This window comes from Aegilops tauschii, chromosome 2 (genome assembly GCF_002575655.3).
Source record: "Aegilops tauschii subsp. strangulata cultivar AL8/78 chromosome 2, Aet v6.0, whole genome shotgun sequence".
NCBI classification, from domain to species: Eukaryota; Viridiplantae; Streptophyta; class Magnoliopsida; order Poales; family Poaceae; genus Aegilops; species Aegilops tauschii.
The window spans coordinates 204,079,150-204,099,799 of record NC_053036.3 but is presented as its reverse complement, the minus strand read 5'-3'; positions in this window follow the sequence as shown (position 1 = coordinate 204,099,799).

Below are 20,650 nucleotides of genomic sequence, written 5' to 3'. Positions count from 1 at the left end.
CATTTTACAAATCCTGCAAACCAAATGGGCGTGTAGCAGTGTTCAAAACTGCATGTAGGCACTAACACATTCTCTTCTTTTGCAGTGCATATTAGGCCCGGAGGTTGATGATGTTTATAACGACAATCTCGAATGCCTGGATCTGCATCTCTCAAATATTACTTTGAACTCCTACCGAGGGACCCCACCAGAGATTACACTCGCCAGGTTCTTTCTTGCCATAGCAAAGGTGCTGAGGGTACTGAGGTTGAACATGCATTTAATTAGGAAAGATCAATGGTATGATTATCAGAGACGACTGGTACTATGGAATGGAAGTGCCTCCAAAAATGCCGAATTCGTATTGGTAGAGCATATGGCAAAGCAATTGGAAGTTATTGTGCCAAACCCATACATGACTTGTCAGCGGCTGATCCCTTTTCAGAAATGACGCAGCTTGCAATGTTTGAATTTGGGCGTTGTAATCTTTGAATTTGAACCTTGCAATATTTATGGTATTTGTTATATTGAACCGTTTATGTTCTCTTGTCTCAACGCAAACAGTTCATCCGGGTGAACCGCATGTCGTACATCACACACACCTTGATCTGGCTGACCGTTTCTTTTGTGTTTCCTAATCCACAGTTCATCCGAGTGAACTGTATGCTATACATCACACACACCTTGATCTGGCTGATTGTTTCTTTTGTGTTGCCTAATCACAATCAGTTCATCCGAGTGAACCGTATGCTGTACATTGCACACACCTTCATCTGGCTGCCCGTTTCTTTTGTTCCTCCTCATCGAAAACGGTTAATTGAACTGAACCGTACGCCCTGAACCGCAGACGCAACTAAAAACTGAACCGTGTTTGATGCATCCGTCATCGCAAACGTTTCGCGCCTTTTTTGACGGGTTTTTTACACCACTGTTTGCCATTATTGCATCGCACACAATTTCGTCGAAGGGTCTCTGATCGTAGTGTTGCATTAGCAGCATCCTGCAATAGTGCCAGCCCATTCGGCCCATGTATGGCCCATGACATCTTTCAGCCCATATGAGTCCTTATGCAACTTTAGGCCCTTTAGTGGCCCACGGTGACTCTAGCCCATAGTGAATAGTAAAATTTCTTTGTACCCATTAACGGCCCATGATTCACATGGGCCGTTTCCAGCCCGTATTAGCTTTCGGCCTACTGATGGCCCATACGTTCTTGGGCTCCTTTCCGGCCCTCGATTACTTCTGGCCCGTTACTGGCTTGTTCCCCTAATGGGCCAAATTCGGCCTGCGGTAAGAATTGGCCCGTTTGTGTCCTGTTAACCTGTTGCGCCGTTCCCAGCCCATCCTATATTCTGGCCCATTAACGACCCGTTATGCCTGTGTCAAAATTAAGCCTTTGTTGTCCTCTGGCCTGTTAACGGCCCATTACCGTGTTGGGCCGATACCAATTACGCCCGTTTACGGCACATGTGGACCCATTTATCCGACGGCCCGAGGCCCACCAATTCTACGGCCCGTTGGAGGGCCGTTTATCCGACGGCTCGTAGGAGGCCCATTTGTCCGATGGCCCGTAGCAGGGTCAAGGTTACCACGGTCCGTATATGGCCCATGGTTGTTGCGGCCACTAGCAAACCAGGGAAAAACAAGACTAGGAAATAAATAAGCCTGGAACTAACACTAGGCTATTAAGGCGATTGCACAGATTACATCCACTGGGCATCAAAGATCGCCACCAGTGCAAATATAGGGAACACCCTACACTATACAAAAATGGCTTGCTGTTTTCTTCAGCCGGTGGCTGCATGTTAAGAACAAATTTTGTATCGCAACAAAACAAATTACAACCATAAAACAAAAGGAAGGTTGGCATAAAAGTTAATAGTGTGGCAGATAAATGCACCACCAGAAGTTCAGAAGCTCAGTTCATTTGACCTGACTGTTACGTTTTCATGCTGTATTATCCGATGGAGCACCCTTCTCCTTCATTTCTCCTAGGCTCCTGAACAACATAGAAAATGTCTGATAGTCTGGTTTCAAAACCATGCATATCTTGACGACATCGAACAATGTCTGTCCTTGTTTCACAAAGGGTCTCTGTTAGGGAATGGACTTGTGTCTGGAGCGCAAATATAACATTGTTTTGAGCTTACATATCTTGATCAGGAGGCAGTTTGGACGAGATTGCCTTAACAACCAACCCAGTACTACGCAGGAACATGCTTTTGTCACTGTTAGTGGACAGGTACTGACCCACTGCAGCAAGAGGTGACATTGCGGTTATAGTTGCCTCGTCACCTTCAGAAGGTGGCGGTTCCACCATTTTTTCCATAGCTTGCTGAAAAGTTGAGTTTTTTACATTAGTAGTACCAGAACAAAAGATATTAAGGAGGCAACAAAACCAAACAAAATAGCTTTGGTCTACATACAGAACTTATTCCGGTGAACCCATGTAAAATATTAGTTGTATTTTACTGCAAAGTACATAATAAAACCAGGTTCCAAACATATGACCATGTACCATGGCTAATGTATTGTCTATTTCTTAACATTGTACTAACAGCTAAGGATAAAGAGACAACGTTTATAATACGGTAAGCATAGTATGACATCATTCATATCACAAAACAACTGAGAACAGACAAACGGGCAATTGTAATGTTGTGTGGGCAAGTCCAGCACGGAACTAGATTACAGGTCAAGATCAAAGGAACATCACTCCTCTCTTTTAAACCTTGTAAGGTGCAATGATACGCTAAGAAAATTGTGTATAAAATTGAAAAGAGTAATAGACATTGGCTACAAACCATGCAGTTCAATGCACAAGTCAGAGTAAGTAGTAGTTAAAAGGTATGAGGATTAAGGACTTACAACAATGGCTTTGACTGGTGTAGCCATGCCCTTCGTCTTGTTGGTGTGACAGTCCTTGAAGATTTCCATAGCATTTGGTTCAGGTACTTTTTGGTCCTTGCGACCTTTCCTCTGCATTTGGAAGAAGTCAATATAGATCTGATAATATGGTACAGCGAAAAGAATGAAACAACAGCTAATTACAAGAGCCTCGCAGTGTGCAATATAGCTACGAGATCCTGTCGTCTGTTGGAATTTCACTTTTACGGTTGGCCTTGTTCTTTGAACAGTTCACCTACAAGAAGATAGATTTGTGAGGCACATGCGTAAATAGGACTTCAACATGTGATCTGATCACATATATATAATGTACCTGATACTTTGGATCAGACCAGTGTTTAACAAGGCCTCTCTAGTCTTCATCCGATATATTTTCCACTGGAGATGTTTGGGCAAGTTCACTGTTAGCCTTGCCTTCAAAGTGAGTTTTCCTCAAGTTATACCGATACTATCGCAGAGCAGACTTGAAAACATGGGTGCAAGCTTGTCTGTTTGCATCATCTTGGCTATCCAACTTGAAGCTCATCTGTTGAAAATTATGGGAGTCTCATTATCAGCAACCTAGAAAGTATGGGACAGAGCAAGACGATATTACTAGTTTCCATACATAACCATACTTACAGATAAATGGTCGAGGAAGGTGTTGAACTGGGTTTTGTCTTTGTCATTCCTATACTGAATCCATGTTGGGAGGATACGTACATGACACCTAACGGCAACCGCTGCCTCTGATACTAACTTGGCTGACTCTGTAGCATCACGTGGCCTTTTTAAACCTGCCTCAAAATGGATCCCCATTCTTCCTCTAGATTTAGGTAACCAATCGAGCATTATCCCTGATGTTTGTTTCCTCTTGCGCCTAGGTGCTAGTCCAACAATGAACATAGGAAGTGTTAGTGTACATCAAACTATGAGACTACATATAAAGAAGCATGCAACTGTAACTTGACTCCAGCAACTACCTTCTTGCTGTTGAAGCTCACAAAGTTCATCTGATCTTGCCAACTAGTCTTGTGTCAAGAGTGCTTCGGAAGTAGTGTCAGGTGGCAAGGGAGCTTGGGAACGTGCTGCTAGCTGAGTTGACAAACGAGTAACTCGTGTAGCTGGTGGTACTTTGGAAGGTGTTGCAACAACTAGGGTTGTCTCTACTTGTTTGGTGGCAGCTATTGGTTTCCGTTTGGCTTGTCCTGCAGCTCGTGTAGCACAGGATACCCCGTTTGTACAATTTTCCGCTGGACTTTGACCTTCTATTGCACCATCAGTACCAGCGGAATCTGCAGGATTCTTCCGCTTCACTTTCCGTGTGTCCTTACTACTAACACCATCCCCTGTCATTCTGTGTTCCTGCCTCTTTCTCTGTGCCATGTTAAGTCAAGCCGACAAGAAAAAGGAATAACAATTTAGTTCTTCAGAACAAATTGATGTGTGATACAGACGAACTGAACTTTGGTGTTAGACAACCACATGATAGGAGGATGTAATATGTATGAAAAAAAGGACGGCATGAGATAACCAGAACTATGATGTGTAAACTAAGCAGAAGACATTTCACTAAATTAGAAGCAATGTAATGGAAGGTAGACACCATATGAAAGATGCTACAAATATCGCTCTGCCAAGTTAACAGTGTCTTGTCATAACTGGCGTTTAAACAAATGTGAAGCAGTACAAGAAATAAATCATATGCAAGATGCAAACAACATCACACTACCAAGTTAAAGGTCTCTCATCATTAGTGCCATTGCATATTCACAGCTTATGATGTCAAAACTAAGGAGAAGGCATTTCAACAAATTAGAAGCAATGAAAGCTAGACACCATATGAAAGATGCAACGAATATCACTCTACCAAGTTAAAATTGTTTCGTCATAAGTGTCATTTCAACAAATTAGAAGTAGTACAAGCTAGAAAAAAATGCGAGATGTAACCTATATCACACTCCCAAGTCAAACGTGTCTTATGATAAGTGATTGTTGCAGGTTACACAACAGTAGTACTTTGATGTAAGAACATGGTGTGATAGACATATATTGTATGTTCTAGAAACAGGAACACGTGTCTTATTCACAAGTATAATGTGTAAAGTAAGCAGATGGAATTCAACAAAATTAGAAGCAATACAAGCTAGACATCATACATAACATGCAACCACATATAACAGTGCCAAGTTAGAGGGAGCACCTATGATGGTGCACTAGGGGAGATGTGCTCATCATCAACACAGCTATGTTGAGTGTCTATGCATGTGTTGTCTTGCAAATCATCTTGGGGGTTGGAGGAGTATGATCTGTAGAGGCCCTCCATTTGGAAGGAGTACCTTTATCTGCTGCCTTGCTAACTTCCTTCCGCTTTATTGATTTTGAATTGTCAAGTAAAACTGACAAGAAAAAGCAATAAAATTCACTCTTTAGAACTCATTTGTGCATGATACTGACAATCACTACTTTGATGTAAGGCAAACACATGATACCAGGATGGAATATGTACGAAAAACAGGACGGCATGGCATATTCACAACTATTTGTGTAAACTAAGTAGAAGCCATTTCAACAAATAAGAAGCAATGCAAGCTAGAAACCGTATGCAACATGCAAGACAATATCACACTGCCAAGCTAGAGAAAGCACCTGGGATGCCGGTTTCGCCGGAAGACCGCCATCAGTCCCTGCCTTATTTTTTTCCTTCCTGTTTCTTAGTTTTATTGCCTTGTCAATTCAAACCCAAAAGAAAAATGAATAAAAATCCCTTTTCAGAACTCATTGATGCAGGACGCTGACGAGCACTACTTTAATGTAAGGCGACCGCATGATAGGGCGATTGAATGTGTCACAAAAAAAGACAGCATTGCATATTCACAGCTATGATGTGTAAACTAAGGAGAAGGCATTTTAATAAATTAGAAGCAAGGAAAGCTAGACACCATATGAAAGATGCAATGAATATCACTCTACCAAGTTAAAACTGTCTCGTCATAAGTGCCATTTCAACAAATTAGAAGTAGTACAAGCTAGAAAAGAATGCGAGATGTAACCTATATCACACTCCCAAGTCAAACGTGTCTTATGATAAGTGATTGTTGCAGGTTACACAACAGTAGTACTTTGATGTAAGAACATGGTGTGATAGACATATATTGTATGTTCTAGAAACAGGAACACGTGTCTTATTCACGAGTATAATGTGTAAAGTAAGCAGATGGAATTCAACAAAATTAGAAGCAATACAAGCTAGACATCATACATAACATGCAACCACATATAACAGTGCTAGGTTAGAGGCAGCACCTGTGATGGAGCACTAGGGGAGACGTGCTCATCATCAACACAGCTACGTTGAGTGTTTATGCATGTGTTGTCTTGCAAATCATCTTGGGGGGTTGGAGGAGTAGGATCTATAGAGGCCCTCCGTTTGGAAGGAGCACCTTTATCCGCTCCCTTGCTAACTTCCTTCAGCTTTATTGATTTTGAATTTTCAAGTAAAACCGACAAGAAAAAGCAATAAAATTCACTCGTCAAAACTCATTCGTGCATGATACTGATAATCACTACTTTGATGTAAGGCAAACACATGATACCAGGATGGAATATGTATGAAAAACAGGACGGCATGGCATATTCACAATTGTTTGTGTAAACTAAGCAGAAGCCATTTCAACAAATAAGAAGCAATGCAAGCTAGACACCACATGAAAGATGCAACCAATATGACTCTGCCAAGTTAAAAGCGTCCCGTCATAAATGGCATTTCAACAAATTAGAAGCAGCACATGCTATAAATCATATGAAAGATGCAACTAATATCGCACTGCATATACTAAAGGTGCCTCGTCATATTGATTGATGCGGGATACAAAAAATTGTTTTATGTAAGGACATGCTTAATAGACAGATGTACTATGTATGAAAAATAGGAAGGCATGTCACATTAACAGGTATAATGTATAAACTAAGCAGAATAGCACATGCAATTTAACCAGATTGGAAGAATTACAATCTAGACACCATATGCAACATGCAACCACATATCACGCTGCCAAGTTAGAGCAAGAACCTGCGATGCTCGTGTAGGGGAAATGCGGTAATCAACTACATAGCTATGTTCACTATCTTCATCTAGTCTTGCTATTTCTTGAGAATCATGTGGGGAGGCTGACGCTGCATTCTTTAAATGAGGATCTTTTCTCACAGTAATCCACTGGCCTGATTGTCTAATCATAAGTGATTGATGAGGGATACACAAGAACATTAGTTTGATGTAAGAACATGGTTAATAGACAGATGTACTAGTATGTACCAAAAACAGGAAGGCATGTCATATTCAAAGGTATAATGTGTAAGCTAAGCAGATGCAATTTAACCAAATTGGAAGCAATACAAGCTAGACATCCGGCTGGAGTGGTGAGCATGATCATCTAGGACCTGAGAGCCTGGTGGGAGGCGGGCTGCTTCGTCACCGTCGTGGCTTTTTAGTTGGCTTGCAGGTGATGCCTGTTTGTGCTGGGCTTGTCACTGGCTCGGCCAGTGCCCTGACTAGCTATTTGTCCGCTGGTGCTCCCGGGATGGTGGTTCATGTAAAAAATATCTTTCCTTATCTTAATAAAGACCAACTTCGGCCTTTCGAGTACAAGCTAGACACCATATGCAACATGCAACCACATATGACACCGTGAAGTTAAAGCAGGCACCTGGGATGGTGGTTCATTGCGAGTGAGATCATCAACTCCAGAGCTACGTTTACCATCTCCATCCGCTAACACTACACCCTTTAAAGTGCTGAAACGTGTCTGGCCTAGCCGCGTATGAAGCTGGAGCGACTTCTCTCTTTTCTTTTCTGCTTCTATCAAGGCAGTGTCTAAAATACCCTTGCATAAAAACACAATAGTGAGAGTATGGGTGAAGTGTGTGCAGAACTAGTGCACTGTAAAAGTAGCAGATAGCAGGTGGCTGAAAAATAAATGACAGGAGAAATATGATAGCTCTACAACATTGCATGGCAAACAAAATTAGATTCTACTTTGTATGATTTTGTAATATATGAGCACAGGGATGGCTGGGAAATGCAGAAACTCCTCCAGCACACCACCACATGTGGTCTATCAAAATAACATTCGACTGAAAATAAATAGGCCAGTCGATTTTTTTATGAACCATCCGATCTATAAGGAACGGGCAGATGGCCTTCGTCTACCTCCCGCCAGTCAATGTTGAGGATCATTCTCGAACCGCCAGCGACCACCAGCCCAGACCCCTGCCTCCGCAGCCCCACCCTCCCCTTGACCTCACACCACCGTCATGCTTGGCAGCGCCCCCGGCCATCCCTTTAATCCCAGCCGACCTCCAGATCAGGCGCCAGCAGCTCTAGGCCCCACACGCCCCTAAGATAAACACCGAGGCGCTGCTTCCCCGGCGTAATAGGCGGACTAGCGCATGTTACGCCGGGGAATGCTTCCTTTAATTGGGAATCAACTGACCAGGAATTGAAATCCAGGGGGCGACGGACCTTTAGCTAAGGTGAAATAGTATATGAGGAGAAACCTTGTGCATCGCGTGTTACTAGGAACATCTAGTATCAAGAAGAAGCGATCAACTAGTGTCTTCTATGGGATGAATACCATGCAAGCAGACATGTAAGATTTGCATGAATAAGGGAAGAGTAGTGCCATTTCCGGTTGCCAATGCTGCATCCTCCAGAAGTCGCGCCAATTTTGTTTTTTACCTAGGGAACCGATGTTTTAGAGGAGGGTGGAGCCTTGGACGAACCCATGGCCAAATTGTTGACTGTGTTGCGGTGGCCGTCTATCGGCGGAGGGGAAGCAGATCCGAGGCGGCGAAGGACGGTGTAGCAGGAACAACTCCGGTACGATGGACAGTGGCGAAGTTGGAGAGGCAGCGGTGAGGCGCAGGACGGCGTGGTTGAACTGGCTCGGGTACGGACAGCTCGGCCTCGGCTTCAACTACTAGCCGCAGAGGGCGTTGCGGTTGAGATTGCGGTGGACGACGACGTCGGGGTATCGGCTCTGGCGTGATGGAGGAGGGCGGCGGTTGATGGGTGGAATGGGATTGTGGACGGAGCACGCCGGGGTTTCGCGGCTAGTGGAGAGGTAGTTTTGGCGCCCATGGAGTATGAATGGGGAAACGGACGGGGGGGGGGGGGGGGGGTGAGGGCGGGGGGAGCTACGGGAGAACCATGTTTCGGTTTGGGACGCACTTGTTTTTGGCTTTTTTGAACAGATGGGACGCACTTGTTTGAAATTTGGGGAAAGTACAAACTTTGCCCCCCTCTTAAATTTTGGACCTACTGCGGGTCGGGGTAGGATGGTAATCCTAGGTGTCCCAAATAGTGGGCGGGAGCAATTTTGGCCGCGCACATGTGTGCTTAGGCGGCCATTGTGTATGAATGGTTTTCGGAGGCGGTTGCGTGGCGTCTACATGAAGCTACAAACCTACCCCGGTTTAGACCTTTGGACGTCGGGCCGGTAGGTTTCACGGGTCGGAGTTAGAAAAGTAATTTCCTTCTACTACCAAACATTGGTCTCACGCGGTTTCGGGCGAGTAGAGGCTCTTTTGGTGCTTCGTTCGAAATTTTGAAGCAGAAGCATTCACGTTTAGACTACTCTTGAACTTTGAGGATTGACCTAAATAGACAACGTTAAATTTGACCTTGTATGTTTGAAAACCTCAGTAAATTATGCGCTTCTTTTTGAAACTTTGACACTTGAAAATCCTATAACTACGATTATTTTGGAATGGAGGAGGTAAATTTGAATCTATCTTGTACATGACTATATATGCTAGTATGTACAAAAGTAGAGCAAAGATTGGTGCCCCCATAATTTAGGTATGATTTACAAATGCCATGATATCGAATTCAAATAATTGAATGGACTTCATGTTGACTTCGAATTTTTTAAACCACCTTAAGTTGAATTCAAATGTATGCTAGTTCATAGCTAGCTATTTATAATGTTCATTGTGTAAATTTCATATGTATAATGTGCTTTACACACACAACATGAACTACACTCACGTTTATATTCGATTGCTAAAGCGATGCATTGGTTGGAGTTCAAAATACTAACTATGTGGATCAATTATGTCGAATAATAACATAGACATGCTCAAATTCGATAGAATCTAGATGTCTGATGGATTAATGACCGTTCCTTACGCGAATTGCAAATATCATGATCCCATCCTAATATTTGGATACAATTTATATTTTTATTCAATGTGTACATCAGTCTTTTACGTGTAGTTTCACTCTCCATCGGTGGTCTCTCACACATGCTCACACACTCTCTCCCGAGGTGTCTTTCTCGCAGACATGCTCTCGATATAACCCTCCCTCCCTCTCGTAATAACCATTTACGACTATTTTCACTAAGCTTTATCACAAGCACCCTTCCTCTCACAAGCATACACACGCACAATCCCCATCGACCCTTTCTATATACATAGACCTGCCTACGTGTCTCCCGTACGCACATTATCTTTAGGCATGTCTCTCACGCATTGTCTCACACCTCTCTTCCTAATCGACGAGTATGATTCTAGCAGAGCATTCTATAGGATGCCCCTTGAAGTTAGGTTGGATGAATAGTAATATCAGAGATAAGGGGTTACCTTAGTCCGAGGACCTAGGGTTATAAATCCTAGCCGGCTTTGTCAGTGGACACAGAGTCCTTCACGATTCTGCTATATTTTTCTTGTACGACTAGTCATCCATGGGTCTCCCTAAATGCGCCACGGGCCGACCAATGTGGCGCGGGACGGAACTGAACCAAGGACCTCACCTCGGTCCACCGGACCTCACGCGGTGACACACCCTCTGCCCCAGGTCTCGTTATCTTCTCACACCCACACGTACCAACACAGACACCACACAAAAAAATTCTCCTCGTGCCTCTATCCCATCCCCCTTGCATATACACACTCAAGGGCATCTCTTGTCGTGACATCATATTTGTCTCTCTCTCTAGACCTCTCTCATTTCTCGTGCTATCTCTCCCACATCCCCCTCCCCCGCCAGCCCATCTATCCATGCCTCTCTCGAATACGTAATACACACATCTACCTCTCTAGGCCCTGCCAAATACATCAACTACACATTAACACATGTTACATCACGTACCCCATTGATCTAAAAAGCCCTCTCTTCACGTTTATTTCGCATACAACATTCCTTTTGAATAAAGTGTGGACAAAAAATTATTTTAGAATTTCTACATATATACAACATTACAAAGTTATATGGAGGAGTATGAACGTTACTTTTCATTGCATGGTGCCCACAATGATATTTATTCCGCACTGTAAATTTTTATATTTTAATACTATATATAATGTTAGTCATAATAAAGAGAAACGAAGAGCATCTCTCTCTACATCGCATACACCCCCTCTACGCCCCTTTCACGTACGCACACAAACTATCTCCAGGTCCTCTAAAAGTACGCCCCCAGCACATTCACGCGTGTTTCATATTTCTCTCGCGATATATACAGTGACTATCATTGTATTTGAAGCGAAAGCACGATACGTACATTGGACTTCAGAATCCACTCATTACGGTCACCATTTATGTTTTGTGGTTATTATACAGTCACAGGCTCACCGTACAGCTCTGTATTTGCTCAAGACACGACAATTGACGAGTTAAACGCTCCACGTGGCACCTCTAGTGTTGCATCACATTATCTCACTACCATTGGGCCCACCTGTCAGCGTGTATCTACTCTACACTCTTATAAAAAACAGAGTTGGTGATGATGGTGTGCCTGCCATCCTGCAATATAGGCCGTCCGATTTATATCTAACGGATAGTAAGGAAACTATGGCAATTTTGCAAAAAGGTACCCCACACACCTCTCCACATTTGCAAATAAGGCCTTCCCTCATTCATCCTTTTCTCTGACAAGATAAACTAGTCATACAAATGCATCTTGATGTTACGTGTAATGCACGGGCATCTTGCTAGTAAGAATGAAAACAAACGACAAAGAACTATTGGACGGTGGTTCGAAGTCATGACCGCGGGCACAACGGACAAGGTGGCCTTGTATTGATATGCTGAGCCATCTGTTTTAACACACAGGAGCTGGTGTGGTGATTATACACACACGCACGCATGCACACGAACTGCATGCACGCAACACTCACACGAACACTTGCAGCCACGCACGCACGCAACACTCACACGTACACACACAGCCACGCACGCACGCAACACTCACACGCACGCATGCATGCACACACCACACGACCAACACACACTCTCACGCTCAAGTGCTCAACCAACACGTGCATGCACACACATCAGGCCCTGACAAACACATACACAACCAGGTGGTTCACGCGCATGGGTTGGGGTCTTGTCACGCCTGCGTAAATTTGTGTTTATCTGACCTTTTTCCTATGCGAACTAATGGGTGGGATCCACAAGGAACGTGGTCAATTTAACTAGTCAACATGGTGCCATGCAGACTATTTGGCCGTTCAACAGAGTGCAATCCAATGCTGAACGGTGAGCAAGTGACAGTATAATCACCGCAAAATGTATATAGTGACCGTAATGAGCGTATTCTGAAGTCCGGTGAACGTATTACGCTTTTCACTCTGTAGGCCCTCCAAAGCTACATCTCTACATGTTCTCGCATGTTACATCTAACAACTATGCAATAAAACACTACTACTATACTCTAACACAGTAAATCTGTCGGATTCTGGGTTCCAGCAAACCCTTGAGGTTCGAACACTAGGGTGCGCACGAAGATCTCTCTCTCTCTCTCTCTCTCTCTCTCTCTCGCAACGATCTCAAGGCCTAACTCGCCGAACCCAAAGAACAAGAGACACGGGGGTTTATACTGGTTCGGGCCACCGTTGTGGTGTAATACCCTACTCCATTGTGGTGTGGTGAATTACCTTGTAGGCTGGGGATGAACAAGTACAAGGGATGAACAGCCTCCTGAGGAGAGGTGTTCTTGAGCTTGGTGAGCTTGTGTGGTGGTGGCCTTGGTGGAATGGATCCAGTCCAAGATCAGATGCCTACTACGGTGGTGGCTTGTCCTATTTATAGAGGCCCGGGTCCTCTTCCCAAATATTAGGCGGGAAGGGATCCCACAACGGCCAATTTGAAGGGGGAAAACTAGTACAAGTTATCCTGACAAAAGGTGGTCTTCGCCTGCCAAAGGCTCTGGTGGTGACACTGTCATGGGCTCCGCGGTGACCTCCGTCCTGCTGGTCTTAGTCTCGTTGCACCAATATGGAAACCTTTGCCTGATGCCTCGGGACTCCTCGCCTGCGCTTGCCTCTTTTGCACCAAAGAGGCAACGAGTACTCTGCGTCCGCTGGCGCCTGCCTGGCCTTGGTCGTCATGCTCACGTCACGTGAACCTCGCGAGGTGCCCCTTGCATAGATATCTCCACTCCTCAGGAGCTAGCCTAGGGAGGCTGCCCCTGAGGAGGTCTTGCGTCGTCCGCCTCACGAGGCTTGGCCCCTCCCGAGGGTCTTGAGTGGTTGTTGATGAAGATGGGCCATACCAGGCCGCTGGTGGAGCCACGCCCTGGGCCACAGGCAGGCAAGTCTGGGTACCCCCGTTCCCAGGACGCCGACAGTAGCCCCCGGGCCCAAGGCGCGCTCGTACTTGGCTTCGCGGCGAAGCCAAAGGTCAAGTGCGGAGCGCCGCGGGCCCCAATAGCCTGCGGCATTGATTGACGCGTAGCGATTGACAGGACGTGGGCGTCTCCGCTTCCCCACGCTGCCTCGGCAACTGCCCGACTTGACGAGTCCCTCCTGCATGCAGAAAAACCATCATTACCTGTGATCGTGGAGGCCGGCGGTTGGCCTCCCTTTGGCTATAAATGGGAAGAGGGGCGGAGCCCCCGTTGCTCATCTCTTCCTCCATTCCGCTCGCTTCCTCTTCTTCCTCCTTGCTCCGCCGCCTTGCAGTGACACTCATGGCGCCAGTGAAGAGGTTCTCAGCCACCGAGAAGGGGAAAGCTCGCCAAGAGGGACCTGGCTCGCCACCACCTAAGAGGGGGCGCGGTGGCCCCCGCAAGCACGCCGCAACCCCCGCTGTGGCCCCTCGTGGGCGTGGGCGAACTTCCTCGGGGCCCGGTGCCGTCACTGGCGGCTGCGGCGGCGCCTCTTCGCGCGGCGGGAGCCGCCTAGGACGTGGCAGCGATGTCGATGAAGGGAGGCGCGCCTTGCTCGCTCGGCCTCCCAGGCCGCGCTTCCACTCGGCGGAGGTGCTGCCGGAGTTCATCGTGTGGTCGGAGAACCCGGCCGACACCTGGCTTCAGCTTCCGCGTTCCTTTGTTGGCGAGCTGCCGGTCCCTAGTCCTGGCGGCCTCTGGCTGCAGGCCGACGGCTGCTGCAGCAAGGCTTCGTGGGTCGCGGTGGAGGTCTCCATCGCGGGCAACGTAGCCCTGGCCCGCGGCTAGCAGACGCTTGCCCGCGCGCGCGGCCTGAGCAGGCGGTGCACCCTCTACTTCAAGTACGACGGCGTAGCAACCCTCTTCGTGAGGGTGTTCGGGGAAGACGGTCGCTGCGCCGGATGCTGCCCTGAAGACAATGATGGCGATGAAGTGCTCGGCCTTGGCGACGGCCGTCACGAGGGTGAGGGTGAACTCACCCTCGACGACGGCCATGGCTCGTCCGGCGACGACAGCTCCACCTCCAATGAAAGCTCCCGCAGCTGCGGCTACGACCAGCGGCCACGTCGACGGGCTCTCTTCAAGGACGGTGGTGGGTCGTCCCGTCACCGCGCCCCAGTGAAGCATGAGGAGGGCTTCGTCTGAGTCTGAGGGCCGCATCGTAGGAGCCGCTTTTGCTTGTCCTTTCCTTCCCTTTCCTCCTGCATCATCAGAAACGAGTATGTGGCCCTGCGAGGACGTGTAATGAACCATGGTGCTTATGTTGCTTTTGTGGTGTGTTTATTGTTTCCGGGTTGTGTAGTGAGATCTGTGCCTTATACGGGTGTAGAAGGGTAACTTAGCTTGATGCATCCGGGGTAGCCTCGATCTCGTGAGGGCGCGCGCCTCTCGGCACCTGGTGGGGTTTCCCTGCTGCCGATTCGGGCGATCTCGCGAAGCTGCAAAAATTCGTTAAGGAATCCTTATCCCCTCTCGCGCGAGGCATCAGGCATGAGGATGTTATGGCCAAATGCACCACGTCGCGGTACCCGTGGGGCACAGACTAGAAAAAAGGGATGAGTCGATCACAAGCTCAAACGAGGGCGCCTCGCAGAGACCAGGGGAATGCACATGCCGCATACCTGTCCAGCCCCCCTCGCGAGGCGTGCGAGGGAGAGCGTCGGGCAATTGCCGCCCTCCCTGGCGCAAAACAAAGAATTGAGGGAAGAATCAGAGAGAAGAAGGGGTTCAACCAAGCCATCGAGAAACGCCGGAACTTAAAATTTCATTGAGAGAAAAAGGAGCAAGCCAGCTATAGAAAGCAAATGAACAGACGCGTCCGGCACCTAGTCTAGTCTTCTCACCAGCGCGGAGCTAAGTGCTGCCACTAGGACGTGGGAGGGAGCCCCCGAGGCCCTAGGGCGGCACTCCGGAGACTCCCGGGCATGTACAACCCCACTCATTATTACATGAGAGTGTCACGAGCGGAGACCTTCACAGGCACTGGGCCTTGCTTCATGGGTAGAACTTCCAGAGGTGGTGGATGTTCCAGGCATTCTGGATGGGGATCCCGTCCTGCGTCTCCAGGCGCACGGCGCCAGTCCTGGAGACGCGGGCAATCCTGAATGGGCCCTCCCACATGGGTGAGAGCTTATGCAGCCCTTCCCTGGAGAGCACCCGCCTCAGGACGGGATCGCCCACCTCAAGCGTCCTGGAGCGGACGCTGCGACAGTGGTACCGTCGCATCGCCTGCTGGTATCTTGCCGCTTGGAGCGAGGCTTCACGGCGGCGTTCCTCCCCCAGCACGAGGTCCATCCCCCGCATGGCGTCCTGCTGCGTCTCATCAAACGCCAGGACCCGCACGGAGCGATACCTGACCTCGTGATGGAGAACTGCTTCTGCTTCGTAGACGAGGAAGAATGGGGTCTCGCCTGTTGGCTTGGTGGCGGTGGTGCGGATGGACCACAACACGGACTGGAGCTCGTCGTGCCAGCCCCTGCCGCAGGCTTCGAGCTTCTTCTTGAAGGTCCTGGTCTTGAGGCCTCTCAAGACCTTGGCGTTGGCGCGCTCGGCTTGGCCATTGCTCCTGGGGTGCACCACTGAAGCGTAGCAAATCTGTGTTCCAAGGTTAGCACAATAGGTCCTGAAGAGATTGCTAGTAAACCGCAAGCCATTGTCGGTGATGATGCGGTTAGGAACCCCGAACCAGCTCACGAGGCCCTTGATGAACTTAACTGCTGACCCAGCTGGGATGGTGCGGACAGCTTCCACCTCTGCCCATTTAGTGAACTTGTCGATGGCGACGTAGAGGTAGCGGTAGCCCCCAGGCGCTCACGGGAACGGACCTAGGATATCCAGCCCCCAGACCGCGAATGGCCACGAAAGTGGGATAGTTTGGAGGCCCTGGGCCGGCTAGTGGATTTGCTTGGCATGGAATTGGCAGGCCTCGCAGGACTTCACCAACTCGTTTGCGTCGTTGAGTGCCGTGGGCCAGTAGAACCCGCTGCGGAACGCCTTGCCGACCAGGGCCCGTGACGACGAGTGATGCCCGCAGTCTCCGCCGTGTATGTCAGTTAGCAATTCGTTCCCCTGCTCCCTGGAGATGCATCGCAAGGAAACATCATTTGGTCGCCTTCTGTATAGCTCACCATCCTGTATGCAGTACGCCGTAGCCTGCCGGGCCACGCGCTCCACATCCTCCTCTTTCTCCGGCAGCGTCCCTCGCATTAGGTACGTCTTGAACTCCTCGGTCCAGCACCCCTCCCGAGGTTCGAGCGACAGGAGCAGGCGTGCTCCTGTGGTCGGGCCACAGGCGGGGGCTCCCAAGGCTGGTGGTTGGGGGAGCTCCTCCCGAGGTGATGCCAGCCCCGCAGATGGGGGTGCTGCTGAAGGCTTGAAAAGTTGCTCTTCGAAGACGCCTGGCTCCTGGGGCAGGCGCTTGGATGCCCTTCTGGCGATGTCGTCGGCTTCCTTGTTCATGCCGCGAGGCACGTGTTGTAGCTCCAGGCCCAAGAATTGCTTCTCCATCTTACGCACCTCCGCGAGGTATGCCCCCATGTGCTCGTCCCTCGGCTCTTACACCTTGTTGGAGAAGTTGACGAGGAGCTGCGAGTCGCCCTTGATGGTGAGACGCTTCACCCCCAAGGCCGCGGCGGCCTTGAGGCCGACGATCAACCCCTCGTATTCTGTGATGTTGTTTGAGACCTTCTCGCCCCGCTAGAAGCAGAGCTGCACTGCGTAGTATAGCTTGTCTTGAGTGGGGGAGATGAGCATGGCGCTGGCCCCTGCACCTTGGCGTGCGAAAGCGCCATCGAAGTACATGACCCAGCCATCCAGTGCTTCGCTTCCTGGCAAGAGGGATTGGCTCTCGCCTGCTTCAGACTCCGGAGCTCAGTCCATTCTGCCATGAAGTCAGCGAGGATGGCTCCCTTGATAACCCTGGTTGTGCTGAACTCCAACTGAAACACTTGCAATTCGATGTTCCAATCGGCAATTCTTCCCACGGTGTTGGGGCTCCGGAGCACCCTCTCCAGTGGGTAAGCTGAGACGACCTTAATTGGGTGGCCTTGAAAGTAATGACGCAGCTTGCGCGAGGCCATCAGGAGTGCAAGCAAAAGCTTCTGTGGCCTAGGGTATCGCGCCCTCGTGTCCCACAACACCGTGCTGACAAAGTACATTGGGTGTTCGACGAGGGTGGGAGCGTCGATGGAGCCTGTGGCGTCTGGGAGTTGTGGCGCCTCCCGAGGTGGGGTATCTTCAGGAGCTTGCTCACGTGTCGGGGCCTCTGCAGGCCCAGGAACGCCGTCTTGTCGGGCCTAATCATCTGCGGGTGTCGTCGTGGCTTTAGCAGCGCCGCCTTGGTGCTGCATCGTCTTGGCCGAGGGTGCGGCATTACGCGGCGCGCCCTTGCCCTGGCGCTCCTCCCGGACGGCCACCAATGCCGCGCTGGCTGAGTGAGGCGTGGAAGCCAGGTAGAGCACTAGGGGCTCGAGGGGACGGGGCGCTACCATCACCGGTGGGCTGGTCTTGAAATGCCAGGTCGGCCTCTGGGGTCGACTCGAACGGGCCCTTCTTATTCATCAGCTTGAAGAACGGCAAGGCGCGCTCCCCCAGCTTGGAGATGAAGCGCCCCAACAAGGTCACGAAGCCCGCGACCTTCTGCATTTCCTTCAGAGTTTGCGGTGGGCTCATGTCTTCTATTGCTTTGACCTTCTCCAGATTAGCCTCGATCCCCCAGTGCGACACGCGGAAGCCCAGCAGCTTGCCGGAAGGGACACCAAACACACACTTCTCTGGGTTGAGCCGCAGGTCCACCTGGCGCAGGCTGGTGAAGGTCTCCTCTAGGTCCTGAATGAGGGTTCTTGCTTCCTGAGATTTTACCACGGTGTCGTCAACATAGGCTTCTGCGTTCCTCCCTAGCTGCTGGCCCAGGGCGATTTGCATCAACTGCTGGAAGGTCGCCCCTGCGTTGCGTAGTACGAACAGCATGCAGGTGTAGCAGTATACCCCGCAAGGGGTCAAGAAGGCTGTCTTCTCCACGTCCTCCACCGCCATCTTGATCTGGTGGTAGCCCGAGAATGCCTCCAGGAAGCACAGCAGGTCGCACTCGGCGGTGGAGTCGACGATCTGGTCGATGCACGGAAGTGGGAACGGGTCTTGGGGCAGGCCTTGTCGATTTTGGTGAATTTGACACACATGCATTCCTTCCCGCCCTTCTTGGGGACGACGACGGGGTTTGCCAGCCATTCCGGGTACCGTACCTCGCGAATGACACCCGCCGCTTCTAGCTTGCGAGTTTCTTGGACGATGAAGGCATGCTTCTCCGTGGATTGCCGCCGTGCCTTCTGCTTCACGGGGCGCACGCTGGGGCACACCCTTAAGTGATGCTCGATTACCCCCCTGGGGACCCCCACCAGTTGCTTGGGCTCCCAGGCGAATACCTCCTTGTTCGTGCGCAAGAACTTTACCAATGCCTCCTCTTGGCCCGGGTCGAGGTTGGCGCCTATGGTGAAGGTGGCTCCCGAGGATCCATCTTCCTCGGCCGGGACTTGCTTCGTTTCGGCCCGATCTTGACTGAACAACTGCTTCTTCTTCGCCGGCGCAGCCTCCTTAGCCCCCGGGGCGGCTTCGTCGGTTGGGTGCCTTGCCGTTGCGGCCCTGAAGGCGAGCTTGAGGGCCGCCAGTGCCTCCTTGGTGTCTCCAGTCACGGTGAGGATGCCGCTGCTGCCCGGCATCTTCATGAGGTTGTAGGCCGGATGGGTCACTGCCATGAACTGGGCTAAGGCAGGGTACCCGAGGATGGCGTTGTACGGGAGGCCGATGCGGGCGACGTCGAAGTCGATCAGCTCGGTGCGGTAGTTGTCCCGGGTACCGAAGGTGACCGGAAGGCGTATTTGTCCCAGGGGCTGGTGGACCCGCTGCCGACCCCTGATAAAGGCTTGGTGGGGTGGAGCCGGCCATGCGGCACGTGAAGCAAGCCGAAAGCTTCCACAGAGAGCACGTTGAGGCCCGCTCTGCCACCGATGCCTGTCTTGGTCATGGCGACGTGGAAGATGGTGGGCGTGCAGAGCATTGGGAGCACGCCTGAGCCGGCAGTGGTAGCGGGGTGATCCCCTAAGTCGAAGGTGAGGTCGGCCTTGGGCGACACCCATCCCGGAGGGGCTCTCTGCTGCACAGAGGCGGCGCCGATCTAGCGGAAGAACTGCTTGATGTGGCGGGCCGTGGGTGGCGCTTGTGAGCCTCCGAGGAGGGCCGAAACGGCAACAGGCGCCGGTACCACGAAGCGTGCGACGAAAAGGCCGTGCAGCTCTTCCCAAGAAGCCATAGTGGATCCTGGAAGGTTGAGCAGCCAAGCGCGTGGCGCACCAGCGAGGGCCAGGGGGAACCAGTTGGCCATGACCTTGTTGTCGCCTTCTGCCTCCAGGACGGCCTCCTCGTAAGCCAGCACGAAGGTCGACGGATCCACCGCGCCATCGAAGCGAGGCGTCATCTTCGGCCTGAACTTGGGCGGCCACCACACCCGTCGTAAGGTGGGGGTCAAGGCCCTGAGCCCCCCGGCACCGTCGTGGTCGCCCGTCGATCCAGCCGGTGGAGCAGCGCTTACCATGAGGACCGAACGAAGAAGTGGAGCCGGTGGAGGAGCAGAACTTCGGTGCACCCCTATCTGGCGTGCCAAATGTCGGATTCTTGGTTCTGGCAAACCCTTGAGGTTCGAACACTGGGGTGCGCACGAAGATCTCTCTCTCTCTCTCTCTCGCTTGCTCTCGCAACGATCTCAAGGCCTAACTCGCCGAACCCAAAGAACAAGAGACACGGGGGTTTATACTGGTTCGGACCACCGTTGTGGTGTAATACCGTACTCCAGTGTGGTGTGGTGGATTGCCTTGTAGGCTGGGGATGAACAAGTACAAGGGATGAACAGCCTCCTGAGGAGAGGTGTTCTTGAGCTCGGTGAGCTTGTGTGGTGGTGGCCTTGGTGGAATGGATCTAGTCCAAGATCAGATGCCTACTACGGTGGTGGCTTGTCCTATTTATAGAGGCCCGGGTCCTCTTCCCAAATATTAGGCGGGAAGGGATCCCACAACGGCCAATTTGAAGGGGGACAACTAGTACAAGTTGTCCTGACAAAAGGT